The 20,496-nt window shown below is 35.7% G+C and overlaps 1 long non-coding RNA gene across 1 annotated transcript; it reads left to right on the plus strand.

Annotated features, from left to right (window-relative positions):
• The first annotated feature begins 4,048 nt into the window (after window positions 1-4,048).
• On the plus strand, window positions 4,049-5,610 carry LOC104243400 (uncharacterized). The gene is made up of 2 exons (XR_715187.2): window positions 4,049-4,686; window positions 5,122-5,610. It is a non-coding gene; the product is annotated as an uncharacterized lncRNA (long non-coding RNA).
• Window positions 5,611-20,496: the final 14,886 nt, after the last annotated feature.

Consider the following 20,496-nt stretch of genomic DNA (forward strand, 5'->3'; position numbering starts at 1 on the left):
ATTGCCTTTCTATCTGCAATTGTTTTTTATTATTTTGTTTTAGAAGACACTATAACATATCCTTGATCTCCTTCAGGTCTGCATCCCTAGGTTCTTTGTTCCTATTAACTTTACAAGAAAAGGTAGAACCATCATAGTAAGGGGTTGAGGGAAGACAAGAAATATAAGCACAACCATTAAAGTGACCATTTTTACCACCACACACATCACACACATTCCACAAATAAGATTGAGTTGGTGCACATAACTTGCTCTCGGGAATATTTTGATAATTTTGATACAGGTGGTTTCCTTCACAATATGTATGAGGATCAATAGTAGAATTATCTACACCCAAATTTCAATAATTCCAAGATGTCATGTTTTTCAAATCAACAATTATAAAAAAAATACAAAACAAAATAAAAGTTCAAACTTGAACCATAGCAATATATACAGCAACAACTACACCGTTAGTTTCCCGGCAACTGCGCCAAAATTTGATCACGCACAACTCTAGTCCTAAAAAGGATAAGCGGTCGCTGCAAATATAATTCAGTCTAAAAGTCCAGAGTCGAATCCCACAGAAAATTAAGGCTTAGCTATATCTGTTTAATATCACTAAAAAACAAGTTTGAACAATTTTCAAAATTATAAAGATTGAGATTTATATTTCTAACTAATTAACTAGCAAATACTAGAAAACGGTAAAATTATCAACTGACGAGACAAAGAATTGGAGACTAAATTAAGGAGGTCTAGAGTTATGATTTCCCTAATTGTCGGAATCCTTCTAGCTATGTTCCCTTCAATTTTGCCAATGTATTCTCTACTGATCGTGAGCACTTTAGATGCTGTAATTCTCTCTCGAGAAACTACAACAATTTACTAGACATATTCTTTCGAACTACACTAGTTGACTTTATCTAACCGCTCATTATGACCACGTCAATGCTTTGTTATTTCTAAACCTACTTTTAAACCCATTGTATTGGTTTCTCACTTACGTTATTCAACAATTACCTAAATATATACTCTCTCTCGAGAACTACACACTAAATAGGCATAGTTAATTGATGGTCATTCAATCCACAACAACAAACACGTAGTTGAACAAGTAGAGAAATCCATCGGCTCAATTATATAAAAACATAACAAGAATTTATTCTACAAAATGTTCTATCAAAACCCTAGATAACAAATTAGCTATTCATAATAGTATGTAAAACTACAATACTAAAAGTCATAACCAACAATGAAAAATAGGAAGAAGAAGAAGGAAAAACTTGTAGAAGAATTCTCCACCTTGCTCCTATTGTGTCTCTGCCTCCTTAGGTCGAATCTGTGTCAAAAATTGGTCTCCTCCCCGCAAAATATCATTTTTCCATGTATATATACCAACTAGGGTCGGGCCCAAACTATGAAACCTTCTCCTACGCGAAAAAGGACAAGTTTCCAGGCCTGGACGTCCGCGGCCGCGGCCTGGGCGTGGTATTTGGCAAGTCTACTGTTTCAGTTTACGTCAGGTCCGTGGTCGCAGTTTCGACCGCGTTTTTCACCCTGTTAAGTTTGGAATTTGAAAAAACGTAAAACATGAAAGTTGTAGCCCTTTGAGTTAGATTTGCAACCATATATTGTTCAGCCCAAATGGAGTTCTGAGAAAACAGTTATGTGCATTTTACTAGACAGTGCATAATATACCTACTCGATTCTTCGTTTTGTTGCTCTATCATCTGTTGATCCCGAATACGATCCTGACTTAATTTCTTAGGCTTTTACTTAGACTTTAAAGCTATAAATCACTTGAATTAATTCCATAACATCTACATAGCTCGGAATCCTTCCTACAAGGCATAAAACACACAATTCGTGCAAGACACTTGCGATTAAAGCTCAAACTCAATTAAAGTGCATTAAATTTGAGTGTAACAAGTGACTAAAATACATAATTATAGCCTATCACCATGTCCCTTCTTCTTACAGTAGTCATAATAGTCATTGTAGGTTCTCTTCTACTTAGAATAATTTCCAAACTGTTGAGAATTGTTTGGCTGAAAGTTATTAGGATGAAAACTAGGTTGGAAACCACTAGATCTGGATGAATATATGGCAGTTGACTCATAACTTTCAGCTAGAATAGGTAACGTCAATCCTAAATTTCCTGCTGTGACAACTATAGATTTTTGGTTTTCATCACACATGATCATAGAGAATGCCTGATTGACTGTAGGTAAGGGATAAATCAATAGTATTTGACTCCTTGCTTGAGCATAAGAGTCGTGCAATCCCATAAGGAATTTGTACAACTTCTGTCTCATCATAAAAGCAACATAATCTCTGGACTTCTCACAATCACATGGAGCAGGGTCTAAAGCTTCAAACTCATCCCAAAGGTCTTTCATCTTAGTGTAATAAACAGAAATAGATGATGTACCTTGATATAAGGTTGCAATATCCTTGTGTAGGTTAAATGACCTAGATCCATCTACTTTGTCAAATTTCTCTCGCAAATCCTCCCAAACAGCCTGTGCATTAACTCCAAATACCACTCCTCCAACGAGCTATGAAGTTACAATATTCATCAACCATGAGAGTACAATTGTATTGCACCTCTCCCATTGTTCTTATAGATTTTCACGAAAATTTTCTTTTTTCCATGTTCCTTCAACCAACCATAGCTTATTTCTTCCTCATAGAGCTATCCTCATAGATCGATTCCATATAATATAATTGTCCGTACCTGTTAATTGAAAGGAAATCAATTGTTCTCCACTCGTATCTGCAGGTCCAAGGTATAATGGATGATTGTGAGGCAAACCAACTCCAAATTCCTCATTAGCTAGAGTATTTCCAATTCCTGTATCTACACATGCGACAACATTAGCTGTGGTGTTATCAGCATTATCTCCCATGGCTATTCTGCTTTAATTGACGAGGCTTCGATTCTTCGATTGATTTTTCTTGAATCTCACAATTTTACCAATGGCGATGTGAATCGATGAATGAGACTAGTGATTCATAGTCTTACTACTCTGATACCATGTTAAATCTATGGATCAAGCTATGTAAACCCTAGCTGAGAAGGAAATCAATAGAAGAAGGAGATGAGCTGAAGTTAGAAATGCAGAAATCAATTCTGTTATTACTGTGTATACAGTGTAGAAGCGATCCCTATTTATAGAAGATGACTAACGACTTTATACATCTAACTACCTAGAGCTAAATAGACTAAACTACCCTTAGTTTATTATACATTTAGTCACACCTCTCACAACATATAGTGTATTGAGTGTATATGAAGGGATCCTGACGAAGTTATGTAAAGTTTTTGAAGTACTCCATATATTGTCCATAAAGCATGTTAAATTAGGCATGATTGTGTTAGAAGTATAAAATATCTTGAATACGGTATATAAAAGTATCCAAGGAGGATAATAAATTTTTTGATCTACTATGCCTATTGGTTAAGCTTTCATGTTAATTAGATATACAATTAGATTACTAAAATACCTAAACTACTTCACCTAGCTAATAATTGATTGAAATTTGTGTTAGAAGCTATAAGATAAATACTTTTATGTTATGTCATTTGCTCTACAAATTGAATGGTTTTAGTACACGCATTGTAAATACGTATATACTACAATTAGTTCAAGGTTAAAGTCTAAGAGAGGAGATGGAGGCGGAGCTAGAATACAAGTTACAGGTTCAAATGAATTTAGCAGCTTTAATCCAAACCTATATTTGTCATAAGAAATTTATTGATTATATTTAAATAATTAATTTAAAAATTCGATGTAAACATACTAGAATCCTGATTTAATAAATTTCAAATTTTAACTCTGATGGTATAGGGATGGTGACACATGAAGAAAGGGAGAGTTTTGGTAATTGTCGTGGTCATTTCTGGAGCCAGTTAACCAATTGTGAATAATGTAGGGTCAAGGGGGCATGGTGTCTGTTGTTATGCTTTTATGACTTTGTTTGTCCTTTCCTACACAGTGCATACCCCCTCTCTCTTTCTTTCTCCATCCTTTATTTATTATCATCTCTATCCCCCTCTTCTTTCATTCATTCTCAACATCATATCAATTTCCTCTTCCCTTTCTTTCTCTCTTAGTTTCATCAAGATTCATAGGAGGAAGTTCTCTCAGTTGAGGGGAATGTTGTCTGGCTCGAGGTCACCAACTAGATCCATAAACTCCATATTATGCTTTTTTGAATATAAAGATTAGTTTTTCTTTTCTTTTCACTAGGAAAATTTAAAGATTAGTTGATTATATTAAAAAGGGTTTATGGATCATGAGTTAGTGTTGTCGGACCAGGCTTCATTCCCCCCAATTGCTACTTCCTCTCTGGACTAAAATCAAATCTTTGACATGAGACGAGTTTTGGCTTATGAAAATGGTAAGTTTTATTTGTAAAAAAAAAAAAAGGCAGCCCATGCACTAACCTTCCGCTATGAGCGGGGTTTGTGGAAGAGCCGGATCACAAGAGTCTATCGTATGGAGCCTTACTCAGTATTTCTGCAAGAGGTTGTTTTTACTGCTCAAACATGTGAACTCCTGTTCGGCAAACAACTTTACTAGTTTTATTTGTAAGATCTTGATATACATGAGACGAGTTTCAGCTTTTGTAGTTAGTTTTGGACAAGAGCAGATTGGTGTAATGATGAAGAATTTTGACTCATTCCACTTTCCTGCCACGGTAAATGCAGACGAGTTTATTGAATACTACTATTTTTAACCTCAAATCTGATTCTGCTTTTATTTTGCTTGTCATTTGTGTTCCTTTTTCTTTTGTCAGTTACTCTCTCTGTTTGAGTTAGAGTTACTTATATCATTAGTCTGATTTTTCTCATGATGGCTTCTTGAATCTCTTCTGTCCGTTTCTGCTCTTTTCTTCTTTTTTAGATTTCTCTCTTTCTGCTATCATCATTATTATGAGGACCATTTTACTCATCATTTCTTATTTTAGGGTTTTACTTCCTAGTTCCCACATATGATATCTTATAAAGGAGAAATCATTGATTTTATGCAAAAACACATTCATTTCAGTTTCTCATCTTATTTTGTTTCTTATTTATTGTTTCCATTTTTTTTAAAAATATTTTTCACTCATTTCTGCTTTTCTTGATGACAGACTCGGAGATATGCAGACTTTTACCTTATATTTTGTACAAGATCTTGTGACATCATCATATACACAGGGTTATGCTAATAAAGTTTCTTCACATGAACAAGAAGCTACATTGCTCGTTTCTGTTTTACTTTTTGGGTTAAAACTTATACAAGTGTGAAAGAATATATTCATTCTAAGCTTTTGTAAAGCTGGCGTAAGATTTTTTATTTCTTGAAGAATGATCAGAGAATAATCTTTCAAATGTCTATACTCTTTATCATGGAGTAAGTTGTGAATGAGAAAGCAAACTATGTTGGGCAACTCTTCAAAACAGTGGTCGCACCCGTTTTGGATCCTATAGCTATGCATCATGCACCAAATGACATTTTCGAAGAATCCAAGCAATATCGTTGTTTTCTCTCATTGTGATTTACCTTATAACCTTGTTGTTTTTATTCTGCTTTTATATGACTTTTTGGTAATGTTCATTCTTTTCTATATTTTCATTAATGAGGTGCATATATGCTTTTCTGAGCCGATGATAAGACTGAGTACACACTACCCTCTCCATACCCCACAGTGTGAGATAAGATTGGGTATTTTGTTGTTGTTGAAGAATCCGAGCAATATAGGTTAAAACCCACTTGCAGCAGTGACTTGTTGTTTTACAATATTTTCTTAATATTTACATGTGACAGTGAATTATTGTTTACCCTATACATTACAAACCGTAAAGTTACTATACCAGAGTGATTTTCTTTAATAAGAATTGTGTTGTACAATCAATATCAACCCTATTTGATGTGAAAATAAGCTAAGGGCCTGTGATTGTTGTACAATTACATAATGGATCTGTGGATGAACTGGATTCAACATTGCATATGGAACTTTGGAAATTGAAGCTAAATTCTGTCGCTCTCTTGGCTCTATTACATTCTTGTGATCTGCTCCTTTTTTTTTGATGGGATGTTTTTTGGTACTCTATACTAGCATTATTCACTCACAATTTAAAATTAAATAAAATTAATACAGTTCGAATATTGAAAGATTTGAGCGACTTTGGGAATATCTAAATAGAATGAGAGTAGGTTTTCAAGTAAATTTTTTTTCTTCCCAAAAACTCAAAATTTGCGTTTGCAAATTTAGTATTTGAAAATTTAAAACAAGCACCACCTTGATTCATTTTTGAAAAACTGAGGTTTGAGGGTGCACCTATGTACAATAACAAACCCAGTTTAATCCCACAAAGTAGGGTTTGAGGGTAGAGTGTACGCAGACCTTCCGATAGACCCCAACTCAAGATCGAGTGCGTGTATGTAACTATTGAAAAATGAAGTGTTGTCTAATGAATTCAATGGAAGTCATAGCAGCTCCTATGTACATTGCTTTGGTGTTAGAGGACTTCTCTATTTAGTTTGTTTTCTTGCCTTTCAGCAATGAAACTACTTGTACTTTTAAAATTGTTGAAAATAACATTAATAGTGTTACATCTTTGTAAAACAACAACAATAACCCAGTATAATCTCACTAGTAGGGCCTGGGGAGGGTATTGTGTACGCAGACCTTACTTCTACCCTGGGTAGAGAGGCTAAACTTGTCCCTAGCTGTCCCTCCTCTGGATTTAAGCAATGAAGCTACTTAAACTTTTACCTATTACGAAAATAACACTGATAGGGTTACATTTTAGCTTAAAATGTTGGAAAAATGACGTCTTTAAATGCTTGGCCTTTCATGGATTTAATGTGTCAAACAGAAAATAGCATCTACTATTTTTTTCTGGGGTTGTCAAAGTTTGATCTTGTGATGCTGGTTGTACGATTTTATCAGCTGTTTGAGTGTTGAAACTAAACTGAAATAAAACAAGAGAATACATCAATTGAGGGCAAAGTTAGATCATTTCCCATGGTCCAGAGGCAAACTTTGATTTTTTTTCCTATAAAATAAATTAAACCATCCTCAAGTCAATAAGGTATACGATTAGAGGTAGGGCAAATTTAGGACGAAAAATAAAAATTAGATGAGCCAATAGGTTAACGAATTATGACTCTGGTGGAAACACATGACATATCGAATGACATGATTTTCGAGAAGTAACACATGCAAGGATTTGTATCTTCCCACAGGGAGAGTTTTTAAGGGAATAGTGATGATGTCCATCTCATTGAAGAAGTATTAGGCATGTGCCTAATAAGAGTTTTCTTTGGTTTGGTAGCCAACCTTGTTGACTTGGTTTGGTTGGTAGCCAACCTTGTTGAATTAGTTTGGTTTGGTAGCCAACCTTATTGAATTTCTTTGGTTTGGTAGCCAACTTTGTTGAATTGTGAAAAGTGTGTGTAAATTGTCAAATATTGTAGGCTTTAGAGGGTGAAGCTTTGGCTATAAAAGGAGAGCTTCAACTCTCATTTCTTCACACCAACAAAGAGAGAAAGAAAGAGTAAGGTTTCACAGACAAGGTATAAGAAAATAGTCTGTGAGGAAAATAGAGAGAGAGCGATATTGTAGTGAGGTGGGAATATCAAAAGAGGGTTATTTCTTTTGAGTGTTGTAGTGGTCTTTGGAGTATTTACCTCCGACCTACAAAGTTGTAAAATTCCTTACTATAGTGATATCAGTTGCTCCTCTCGGGGTCGTGGTTTTTTCCCTTATTCAGAAGGGTTTTCCACGTAAAAATTTTGGTGTCATTGTTACTCTTTTATTCTTGTTAATTACCGTATCTCGGTGCTACATTATTATTCCGCTTTATTACCGTGAATATTATTTTGGTAAGGGGTTTATTCCCAACAACTGGTATCAGAGCACGGGTTCTGCTCGTTCACTGAAATACTATTCACTGTCGGTAGTACTATACTTGGTGAAAAAATAAAAATGTCCGGAGTAAAGTACGAGGTAGCAAAATTCAACGGAGATAACGGTTTCTCAACATGGCAAAGAAGGATGAGAGATCTGCTCATCCAACAAGGATTACACAAGGTTCTAGATGTTGATTCCAAAAAGCCTGATACCATGAAAGCTGAGGATTGGGCTGACTTGGATGAAAGAGCTGCTAGTGCAATTAGGTTGCACTTATCAGATGATGTGGTAAATAACATCATTGATGAAGACACTGCACGAGGAATTTGGACAAGGTTGGAAAGCCTATACATGTCCAAAACGCTGACAAATAAATTGTACCTGAAGAAGCAGTTATACGCCCTACACATGAGTGAAGGTACGAATTTTTTGTCACATTTAAATGTGTTTAACGGACTAATCACACAGCTTGCCAACCTCGGAGTGAAAATCGAGGAAGAAGATAAAGCCATCTTGCTATTGAACTCGTTGCCATCTTCGTACGATAACTTGGCAACAACCATCCTGCACGGTAAGACTACTATTGAGTTGAAAGATGTCACATCGGCTCTTCTACTCAATGAGAAGATGAGAAAGAAGCCTGAAAATCAAGGACAGGCTCTCATCACAGAAGGTAGAGGCAGGAGTTATCAAAGGAGTTCGAACAACTATGGTAGATCCGGAGCTCGTGGGAAGTCAAAGAACCGATCCAAATCAAGAGTCAGAAATTGCTACAACTGTAATCAACCAGGTCACTTCAAAAGAGATTGCCCAAATCCAAGGAAGGGCAAAGGTGAAACCAGTGGCCAGAAGAATGACGACAACACAGCCGCCATGGTGCAAAATAATGATAATGTTGTCCTCTTTATAAATGAGGAAGAGGAATGCATGCACCTGTCAGGTTCAGAGTCGGAATGGGTGGTTGACACAGCGGCATCTCACCATGCCACACCGGTAAGAGACCTTTTTTGCAGATATGTAGCAGGTGATTTCGGCACAGTGAAAATGGGTAACACAAGTTACTCAAAGATTGCGGGGATTGGTGACATTTGTATCAAGACAAATGTCGGATGCACATTGGTTCTAAAGGATGTGCGGCATGTACCTGATTTACGGATGAACTTGATCTCGGGAATTGCTTTAGACCGAGATGGATACGAGAGCTATTTTGCAAATCAAAAGTGGAGACTCACTAAGGGATCATTGGTGATTGCAAAGGGAGTTGCTCGTGGCACGTTGTACAGGACAAATGCAGAAATATGCCAAGGTGAATTGAACGCGGCACAAGATGAGATTTCTGTAGATTTGTGGCACAAAAGAATGGGTCATATGAGCGAGAAGGGATTGCAGATTCTTGCCAAGAAATCACTCATTTCTTATGCCAAAGGTACAACGGTAAAACCTTGTGACTACTGTTTATTTGGTAAGCAGCATAGAGTCTCATTTCAGACATCGTCTGAAAGAAAATTGAATATACTTGATTTAGTATATTCTGATGTTTGCGGCCCAATGGAAATTGAATCAATGGGCGGTAACAAATATTTTGTTACTTTTATTGATGATGCTTCACGAAAATTATGGGTTTATATTTTGAAAACCAAAGATCAGGTGTTTCAAGTTTTCCAGAAGTTTCATGCTCTAGTAGAAAGGGAGACGGGTCGAAAGCTAAAGCGTCTCCGAAGTGACAATGGAGGTGAGTACACTTCAAGGGAATTTGAAGAGTATTGTTCAAGTCATGGGATCAGACATGAAAAGACAGTTCCTGGAACCCCACAGCACAATGGCGTAGCCGAGAGGATGAACCGCACCATTGTGGAGAAGGTGAGAAGCATGCTCAGAATGGCTAAACTGCCTAAGTCATTCTGGGGTGAAGCAGTTCAGACAGCCTGTTACCTGATCAATAGGAGTCCATCAGTTCCGTTGGCGTTTGAAATCCCAGAGAGAGTCTGGACCAACAAGGAGGTGTCCTACTCGCATCTGAAGGTGTTCGGTTGCAGAGCTTTTGCACATGTACCAAAAGAGCAGAGAACAAAGCTGGATGATAAATCTATTCCCTGCATATTTATCGGATATGGAGATGAAGAGTTCGGGTACAGACTGTGGGATCCTGTAAAGATGAAGGTCATCAGAAGCAGAGATGTAGTCTTCCGAGAAAGTGAAGTTGGAACTGCTGCTGATATATTAGAAAAGGCGAAGAATGGTATAATTCCTAACTTTGTTACTATTCCTTCTACTTCTAACAATCCCACAAGTGCAGAAAGTACAACCGACGAGGTTGTCGAGCAGGTGGAGCAACCTGGTGAGGTTATTGAGCAGGGGGAGCAACTTGATGAAGGTGTCGAGGAAGTGGAGCACCCCACTCAGGGAGAAGGACAACCTCAACCTCTGAGGAGATCAGAGAGGCCAAGGGTAGAGTCACGCAGGTACCCTTCCACAGAGTATGTCCTCATCAGTGATGAGGGGGAGCCAGAAAGTCTTAAGGAGGTGTTGTCCCATCCAGAAAAGAACCAGTGGATGAAAGCTATGCAAGAAGAGATGGAATCTCTCCAGAAAAATGGCACATACAAGCTGGTTGAACTTCCAAAGGGTAAAAGACCACTCAAATGCAAATGGGTCTTTAAACTCAAGAAAGATGGAGATGGCAAGCTGGTCAGATACAAAGCTCGATTGGTGGTTAAAGGCTTCGAACAGAAGAAAGGTATTGATTTTGACGAAATTTTCTCCCCCGTTGTTAAAATGACTTCTATTCGAACAATTTTGAGCTTAGCAGCTAGCCTAGATCTTGAAGTGGAGCAGTTGGATGTGAAAACTGCATTTCTTCATGGAGATTTGGAAGAGGAGATTTATATGGAGCAACCAGAAGGATTTGAAGTAGCTGGAAAGAAACACATGGTGTGCAAATTGAATAAGAGTCTTTATGGATTGAAGCAGGCACCAAGGCAGTGGTACATGAAGTTTGATTCATTCATGAAAAGTCAAACATACCTAAAGACCTATTCTGATCCATGTGTATACTTCAAAAGATTTTCTGAGAATAACTTTATTATATTGTTGTTGTATGTGGATGACATGTTAATTGTAGGAAAAGACAAGGGGTTGATAGCAAAGTTGAAAGGAGATCTGTCCAAGTCATTTGATATGAAGGACTTGGGCCCAGCACAACAAATTCTAGGGATGAAGATAGTTCGAGAGAGAACAAGTAGAAAGTTGTGGCTATCTCAGGAGAAGTACATTGAACGTGTACTAGAACGCTTCAACATGAAGAATGCTAAGCCAGTCAGCACACCTCTTGCTGGTCATCTAAAGTTGAGTAAGAAGATGTGTCCTACAACAGTGGAGGAGAAAGGGAACATGGCTAAAGTTCCTTATGCTTCAGCAGTCGGAAGCTTGATGTATGCAATGGTATGTACTAGACCTGATATTGCTCACGCAGTTGGTGTTGTCAGCAGGTTTCTTGAAAATCCTGGAAAGGAACATTGGGAAGCAGTCAAGTGGATACTCAGGTACCTGAGAGGTACCACGGGAGATTGTTTGTGCTTTGGAGGATCTGATCCAATCTTGAAGGGCTATACAGATGCTGATATGGCAGGTGACATTGACAACAGAAAATCTACTACTGGATATTTATTTACATTTTCAGGGGGAGCTATATCATGGCAGTCTAAGTTGCAGAAGTGCGTTGCACTTTCAACAACTGAAGCAGAGTACATTGCCGCTACAGAAACTGGCAAGGAGATGATATGGCTCAAGCGATTCCTTCAAGAGCTTGGATTGCATCAGAAGGAGTATGTCGTCTATTGTGACAGTCAAAGTGCAATAGACCTTAGCAAGAACTCTATGTACCATGCAAGGACCAAACACATTGATGTGAGATATCATTGGATTCGAGAAATGGTAGATGATGAATCTCTAAAAGTCTTGAAGATTTCTACAAGTGAGAATCCCGCAGATATGCTGACCAAGGTGGTACCAAGGAACAAGTTCGAGCTATGCAAAGAACTTGTCGGCATGCACTCAAACTAGAAGACAGTGCTACCTCCTCTAGATGAATGAGACTGGAGGGGGAGATTGATGATGTCCATCTCATTGAAGAAGTATTAGGCATGTGCCTAATAAGAGTTTTCTTTGGTTTGGTAGCCAACCTTGTTGACTTGGTTTGGTTGGTAGCCAACCTTGTTGAATTAGTTTGGTTTGGTAGCCAACCTTGTTGAATTTCTTTGGTTTGGTAGCCAACTTTGTTGAATTGTGAAAAGTGTGTGTAAATTGTCAAATATTGTAGGCTTTAGAGGGTGAAGCTTTGGCTATAAAAGGAGAGCTTCAACTCTCATTTCTTCACACCAACAAAGAGAGAAAGAAAGAGTAAGGTTTCACAGACAAGGTATAAGAAAATAGTCTGTGAGGAAAATAGAGAGAGAGCGATATTGTAGTGAGGTGGGAATATCAAAAGAGGGTTATTTCTTTTGAGTGTTGTAGTGGTCTTTGGAGTATTTACCTCCGACCTACAAAGTTGTAAAATTCCTTACTATAGTGATATCAGTTGCTCCTCTCGGGGTCGTGGTTTTTTCCCTTATTCAGAAGGGTTTTCCACGTAAAAATTTTGGTGTCATTGTTACTCTTTTATTCTTGTTAATTACCGTATCTCGGTGCTACATTATTATTCCGCTTTATTACCGTGAATATTATTTTGGTAAGGGGTTTATTCCCAACAAATAGGAGTGGACATCTACAGTGGCGGATGTGCATGGACATTTATGGGTGCTCGGTTAGTAAATTTGTATAGACAATTATATAAATAGTTAGATAAATATGGAGTGAGCACCCATGATTAATTTTTTTTTGCTCTTCTTTCGAATTTTTTATCGACGAGTACCCGTCACTTTAAAATTCTGGATCCGCCACTTGACATCTATGCGGACTTCATGTGATTAGAAACCAACCACTACGAGTATTGCAAGTTTACAAGATGAATCAAATAAAATAGAGATATTTTTTAACCCTTCTCATTAAAAAAGAAAAAAGGAAAAGAAAAGATACAATTGAGGGAAGAATGAAGAATTAACTTTAGAAGTTACTATATGGATTAAAAAATTAGTGGGAAGTGAAATCCCTCGATAGAAATGCTGACAAAAACCTGGAAAAGAGTGAAGGCTCTCTCTCATTGTGTCATCAATTTTTACTGAAGCTGAGGCATCATTTTCATATTATAGTATGCTAACATTTAATGCCTTTACTACTCAGGCTGGCCTTCACGCCATTCCTCTTTCAGTAGAGTCAACATCAATATATCAGCCCATAGCATCTATATATAATATTGGATCCCTACATTTATATATATGTATGGTTTTTCACTTTACCCCCTGAGTTTCTGACCTCTACTTAATTAGACAATGATATTTCTCTCATTGTTTTCAAAAATTACTGCCAAGTTTTCTGGCTACATATATATGCATGTCAGCTTGACTCCTGCATGTCTGTGCTTTTTTTTCCTTTCCCTTTCATCACTAGAGTAGCCCCTTAATTTTCGCCCTCAATCCAGACAAATACGCACAAGTTAAATCTTGTTTCTCTTAGTTTTTAAATAAGTTTAATTAAGATATAATATCTCCGTTAGGGGTGGGCGGTCGGGCAGATCGGATTGGATATGAGAATTTCGGTTTGAATTTCGATTTTCTGATTGAAGAAATGACAATCCAAATAAGTATGGATTTGATCGGTTATTTTAAGTTCGGTTTCGGGTTAATCTGGTTGGCTATTATAGATTTTCGGTTTTGAGTGTATAAGCTGAGATATTTCTACTTTTTACAAAAATGAATATCAAAATAAAGTACTCATGTTAAATTGGCTGAAAAGTTCCTCATTCTTGCCGCAATCATCCAAATAAAATATTCAAGTACTGAAATTATTATAAAAGATACAGTAGAAACATTAATAAGGCCGATAAGAAATAGCAATAGTAAAATCATATCCAAATAGAAAGTATTTTGACGGTAACTTAGTAATTAATATTGAATATATGAAATAGTATATAATGGGTAGGGTATTGGACTTATTACTATTGACATATGGATAATGGACTAAATATAAAGTATAAAATTTTTGGATTTTCGGATATCCAAAAATCCGAAATGCGAAATGCAATATCCAAATTTTTTTAAAATTAAATCCAAAATCTAATCCATAGTCCGAAAATCCTATCCAAAAATTCAAAAATTTTGAATTTCGGTTTTGCCCAAATTATGGCCACCCCTAATCTCCATGTAGGAAAAAGAGGGTGGGAAAAGAATTAAACCATACTGGGACATTGGGTAGCATATTCTTTGTGTTTAAGATTTTGAGCGACTCTCTCATAAATTCAGCAAAATTTCTTTACGAAATTTATTTTTGCAGTATTTGTATGCAATCTTATGAAAACTTAAATAAGAATTTAAAATATTTATCTTGAACTTAAACCAGGTAATAAGACCGCCATTGATTTGTTGCATTTCTTACTCTTTATTATATGCATTAAACTCTATGCCTCAAGTATACTGTATGCTTAGACGGGTCTTTATATTTGTCCACAATTTATATTTCTATTTTCCTCCACCCATCTCCAACACTGCCCCCTACCCACGACCCTCACCCCGGTGAATTTTTATGGCGAATCCAAGATTTGAATTTTATGGGTTAGAAATGCCACGAAACCAATACTTACCAATTACCATAGTTATTTGGTTCCAAATTAAATATCTGTACATATTTAGTAAACTTCTTAAAATATATACAGTATACGAACCAAAATTATTGTGTTCAACTGAACTCATAGCTTATATTCAGATGTAGAGCTAACATTTGAAACTTATGGGTTTATTATTCTAATTATTTAAGTTACTAGGTTCTAAATTAATAATTTGTACTTAATTCAATAATTTTTTGAGACAAATATAGAGTTTGAAGAAAAGTTACTAGAATTTGTCGAATCCGTATCAAAGGGCAAGCTCCGCCCCTGCGCATATTGAGTATTTGCTCATGAGGGTGTGGTAAGACCTCTAATATTGGTGATGGAGAAAGGAACTTTATCAAGGGAATTCAGAAAAATACTCTGTCACATTAGGGGATTCAACGATTAAAATATACATATAAATTTTACCTTATACGTGTATAACTATAAAGAAAGTTGACCAATAAAAAAGAGAAATGTATATTACTAACCGCGCTAAAAGATAATAGCTGATAAAATGTATATATATTTTTTTATATATATGAGTATCTTATACATATATATTATATACTTTTTTGCTAGAGAATACAATTAGTTTAGGCTTATTTTACCCAATAAAGAATCCACCATGCTGGGCTTTATGATACTTACCTGGAGCCTTTCACCCCTGGCAGGCATGACCGGAATCCTTGGGCCCAAATGCCCAATTAAAGCCTGTGGAATAATAACAGGAATGTTTACATAAATAGCCGGTTTACTTTTTCTAGCCATATATATAAATTATATAATAATTATACACAATTATACACATATAATATATAAATTATGTATGTATTATACTTCCACCGATTATTTTTAGTTTAAGTTATTAGGTGAGCGCTGCTATTTTTGTAAAAATCCCTAATATATATTACGAAGAATTAACCAAAATATTATCATTTAATTTGTGTTGGGCTTCTTTGACTTGCAAACATATCTAAAACGTGATTTTGTTTTTATTCCGTCATCTTGAACATCCAATAAAATTAGTGAGCCCTGTGGTTTATGAAAGAATTCTTGAACTTTATTATTATTTTTTTTCTAATGTACCAGAATAAAATTAGAACTTACAGGCAAACCACTTCAACTATATAAAATATCGAATCATTTTGTAATTTTGAAATCACTCCGTCAATCTTAAATCATAATGACGTACAATATTGAAAATGAGGATTGTGTAGCTGGAAAACACGTTTAATTTACAACAAAAAGAATAATACTAATTTCTAGTAGAAAGCAAAGCTGCCCACATGAAAAATATGCCTAAACCTTTGCTTGGTCATTTTAGGTGTTTCCTTATGTGAACATTACTGGTTTCACATATACAAAATATGATGCTTATGTTACTATGTTGAGAAAATATATTAGTTAGCGATTGTCAAACGTTTTGGCCGGACAATTATGTCAGAAGCCCATTTTGTATTACAACATGATGTACAGTATTACAAAGAGAGGAGTTTTCAGAAACCTATATTGTTTAGCGGCTATTAACTTTATATAGCTATTATATACATAATTATTTTCTATAGCTACTATTCAGTTGTTACGGTAGTGTATTTGATGTATTCACGCTGCTGTATTCATGAATACATCAGCAAAAAGCGCCTAAAAATCAGGGTAGTCCAACTGTACGCGTATGTATTCGCGTCTTGTATTCATAAATACAGCAACAAAAAACGTCTAAAATCAGAGCAGTTCAACTGTACGTGCATATATTCACATGTATTCGCGCTGCTGTATTTATGAATATAGCAGTAAAAAATGCCTAAAATCAGGGCAGTTCGGCCGTATGCGCATGTATTCACATGTATTCGCGCCATGTATTCATGAATACAGTAGCGACAATCACCTTAAAAATAGGTATGTCCAGCCGTCTAAGAGAGGAAAAAACATAAATAGCGTATTTCATGTCTTATTTCATGCCTTCGTGATAGTTTATACCATAAATACTTATTTTGCTATAAAATATAAAAGATAGCTGTAGAAAATAATATTTTAAAATAATTTTAAGGGTGTATACCTTTGCTATAGGAGGTAAAATTTTCTTACCAAAATAGTAACATAATTAATTAGGCTGAGGTTATTTTGCTTTGCGTGTTGCCTAATTAAATCATTATGCCATTAGTAATATTATTCTATTTCGCACAAAGCAGTATCCAAATATAAGCTTTTGGCTCTTCTTGAACTCTAACATTGTTAGGGATAATTATCATCAATGTAGTACTCTCTCCGTTTTAAATTTGATGAAGTACTTTCCTTTTTAGTTTGTTTCAAAATAAATAATATATTTTTTAATTTGGAAATAATTCAACTTTAAACTTCTCATTTTACCCATTTTACCGTTAATGAGAAGCTTTTATAACCACATAAATATCATGACCCCACAAAGCTTTTACCCCTTACGCTTTTAAGACCACAAGTTTTAAAAAATTTCTTTTCTTTTTCTTAAACTTTTTGTCAAGTCAAACTACCCCATCTAAAAGAAAATCGGAAGAATACTTTTTAATTACAAACTCTACATGAGAAAGAAGGAATCCTATCTAGATAATGATCAGTCCTATTTAAATTCATTCTAACACAATTTTGTATAGAATATAAGCTGTGAAATATAGAAAATCCTTAATTATGATCTTTAAAACACCTGATGATTCATCAAATGTTGTCGTAGCCTTTCACACTAATTCAGTTTGTGATTAATGTTTTCTATGGACTACAGAGATAGTAATTAAGTATACACACCCATCAGATTACAACGCATGCAACTAAACCCGAAAGTTTAATTGCTAGTTAATTAGTTCAAAGGTTCTTATTATTTTGATTTCTATATCTGCATTTCCCAAAGGCATGCAACAAAGTCAAGATTATGGTTTATGCAATGGCCCTTTAACATATACTATAATCAAATCTCTCCATAACAGCCTCGTTTGTTCCGAATATTTTTGGATGTTATAACGAGGTGCTGTTATATAAAACATATATTATAACATAACATGAAAATTGATTCCGGAAAAGCTTGGCTTTTATAGTAAAGTGTTATTATATAAGGATACTGTTATAGAGAGGTCTGACTATATATACATAATCGTGTACAATCAAGTAGGCTAGGATTAATGCTTCAAAAATTAGATTGATCCTTTGCTTTTGTTAAATGAAAAGATATGAGAAGCTCCTTGCACCTGTAACACCTTACCCTTTAGACAGAGTTCCACATTGGCAAAATACAAGAGCGATACTGGGTATATAAGTTAACAAACCTTATATCCCAGTGACGCATTTTAAACTCGTGAAGACCCAAACCCAGAACGGATAATATCGCTAGCGGACTGGACGGTTATAGTACCCACACGTTTCTTCACGTGCATCCGTATAATTTTACGCTCAATGCTATGTGTTTATCTGAAAGGTCAATCCTCAGTCCATATTCAGAATGTTAATTCCCCCTATTTCATACGCATCTCGGAAAGTGGGAGTATAACACTTCTCATGTATATGAATCTAAAAAGTTTAAGGACCAGATTCAACGAATTTATTTAACTATAGTACCTCTTCAATTTTCTAATGTTTTTCCTCAATCATATCTAGTTCTCCACACCCCTCCCCCTCCCCCCCTTTTTTATTTTTTTTTTATTTTTTTACTACTACTAAGTTTTCTCCCTGTTTGAGATGATTGAATTCAGAAAGAAATATAATTAATCGTCAAGAAATATATACAACATGACTTCAAGAAAGCTCCTTGTACTGAAAAACAAAAAAGATTACCACATAATGGGGCAGCATAGTTGTCATCGTACTAGAATTAGAATCAATTGCAAATGTAGCCTTAGAGTGGGTTTGGCCAAGCTTCTAGAAGAAAAAATATTATTTGAAAAACTCAAGATGTTTGGGCAAAATAAAAAAATATTTTTAAGCAGCAGAGACAGAGACAATTTTTTTGCTTTTAGAGATAAGCTACAAATTTTAGCTTCTTCCAAGAAGGAGAAGCAGAAAATTAATTTTTGTAAGACAAAAATATCCTTACATTAAACTTATATTTTTCAAACTATCCCTCATTAATTTAACATTTTTATTTTTTTTTCCTTTTTTTTTTACCATACATTTCTTTTCTTTTTGTTCTATCACATGTGATGACCCTAAAGGTCATCTCTTATTTTAGAAGTCAAAACTGTGTTACGAGACCTTAAAAACCACTTCTTGTCTTACCTCGATTAGCGTGCGCAGTCCGAGCGCGTTTCCATAAAGCTTTTATGTGAAGTTTTAGAAAAAATAATGAATTTGGCCTTTAAAATGGGTTAAAGTTGACTTTGGTCAATATTTTTGGTAAACAAATCCGGACCCGTGATCGAACGGTCCCGTAGAGTCCGTAGTAAAAATATGGGACTTGGGCGTATACCCGGAATCGAATTCCGAGGTCCCAAGTCCGAGAAAAGAATTTTTAAAGAAAATTATTTGCTGGAAAGTATAAAGGCTTTTGAAGTGAGATGATGCATTTTTTTATGGTATCGGGCCTGTATCTTGGTTCCGGAGCCCGGTACAAGTTTAAAATAATAATTAAGTTGAATCTGTGAAATTTGGTAAGAATCGAAATTGATTTGGTATAAAACGGACCTATAGTTGAGAAAATAGAAATTTCAATGTTCTTGGGTAATTTCATGAATTTGAGGTTTAATTCGTAGTTGTTGATGTTATTTTGATAATTTGATCGCATGAGCAAGTCCATATGATGTTTTTAGACTTGCGTGCATGATTGATTCGGAGCCCCGAGAGCTCGGGTGAGTTTTGGATAGACTACTGAGTGAATTTGAACTTAGAAAAATTGCTGGTATATTGCAGCTGTGTAATGGGCCTATGATCTCGCAATTGCGAGATCAGGCTTCGCAAATGCGAAGTTCTCAGGCTTGGAAAATGCGACCCAGGCGTCGCAATTGCGAACCAAGCCATTCTCGCAAATGCACCAATTTGGTCGTAAATGTGAAAGAGTCAGGAGTCGCAAATGCGATATATCCTTCGCAAATGCGAAGGTAGCAGGCTTTTGAAGGGTTCGCAATTGCTATCCCTCTTCGCAATTGCGATAACTGCGCCTGCTAAATTAGATTTCAGATGGGATTTTTTTTATTTTTCCAACTCTTAAACCCTAAACCTCCTTAGGCGATTTTTCAAAAGCACAAACTTCTCCAAATCATTAGTAAGTAATTTCTAACTTATTTTCTTCAATCTATTACATCTTTTCACATGATTTTACTTTAAAATTTAGGGGTTTTCATGGGAAATGGGATATTTTTGGGTAGAAGTTAGGATTTTCAAATTTTGGGGATTTGGACCTCGATTTGAGGTCCGATTTCAAAACTAATTACATATTTGGGTTCGTAAGTGAATGAGTGATCGGAGTTTGGTTCGAACTTCGGGTTTTGAACAAGCAGGCCTGGGGTCGATTTTTGACTTTTTGGGAAAACAATGGGAAACCTATTTTCATGCATTAAAATTGGTTTATTTAGCATTTATTGATATCGTTAAGTAAATTGTGACTAGATACAAGTGAATTGGAAGTGGAACCGAGAGGTAATGCGGTAGTAGAGACTTAATCTTTTCCATGGAATCGAGGTAAGTATTTGCCCTAACCTTAGCTTGAGGAAATAAGAGTTGTGGTCAATTTGCTATGTGTTTGTATCGAGTACGACGTATAGGTGTGGTGACGAGTACCTATATGTTGGTGTCAAGCATGCCCGTGAGTCTTATATCATGATTTTGTGACTCTAATATGTATCGATTATGCTCAATTTGATGATTTTTAATATTGAACAAAGCTTATCAAAGGTTCGTGGTAATTGTTT

The sequence above is a fragment of the Nicotiana sylvestris genome, chromosome 8 (assembly GCF_000393655.2).
Source record: "Nicotiana sylvestris chromosome 8, ASM39365v2, whole genome shotgun sequence".
In the NCBI taxonomy this organism is placed as follows: Eukaryota; Viridiplantae; Streptophyta; class Magnoliopsida; order Solanales; family Solanaceae; genus Nicotiana; species Nicotiana sylvestris.